Here is a 678-nt window from a genome sequence, read left to right on the forward strand (position 1 = left end):
ACCAGCATGCGTAGGTGTGACGGAATAAATAAGATTCATGGTGAAATAAAGAGAAAAACGGTGGCCTTCACAGAAAAATGGTTAAGAGCAGTAACAAAAACTAATAACTGAACTTTTGTATAGACAGTCTTCAGCAAGAAAACACAGAGTGTCGGCGAATATGCCACCAAAAATGCGGTCCGATGATTAACATGCGATATTCAACTGGTTCTAATAACAAAACGGGGTAACAAATGAAATCGATAGTTTTTTTTGTAGGGAAATTCGTAAAAGATGACTGCCGTCATATAGATGTTCACCATAAACCCTCCCAGAAAACAGAATTACATAAAAGAGGCCGAACAAAGCCCACAAGTGTCACCGGATACCAGCGGAAAAATGACCAAACAATGCTACCGGAAGCGTAATGGACACTCACAAAATCACGCTTCTCTTTCCTCACCTTGAGCAAAACAGATTCATCACTAAGCTCGAGACGGTCGCCACCTGCCAGACCCCAAACCGACGCAACCTAAACCCCAACTTTTACGGCGACCAAATCAAGTAGCTAAATCGCATTTAACAGAAATCCCATCGCTCTACAAGGCTAGAGAAACCTCAAGAACAAAAATGTTAATATATATTTCCCTCTACGTAACTTTGCTGGCTGCATTGGTTCTCCACCGGAGCGCGACCGCA

The sequence above is a fragment of the Trypanosoma equiperdum genome, assembly GCF_001457755.1.
Source record: "Trypanosoma equiperdum strain OVI genome assembly, contig: ctg_1732, whole genome shotgun sequence".
Classification (NCBI taxonomy): Eukaryota; Euglenozoa; class Kinetoplastea; order Trypanosomatida; family Trypanosomatidae; genus Trypanosoma; species Trypanosoma equiperdum.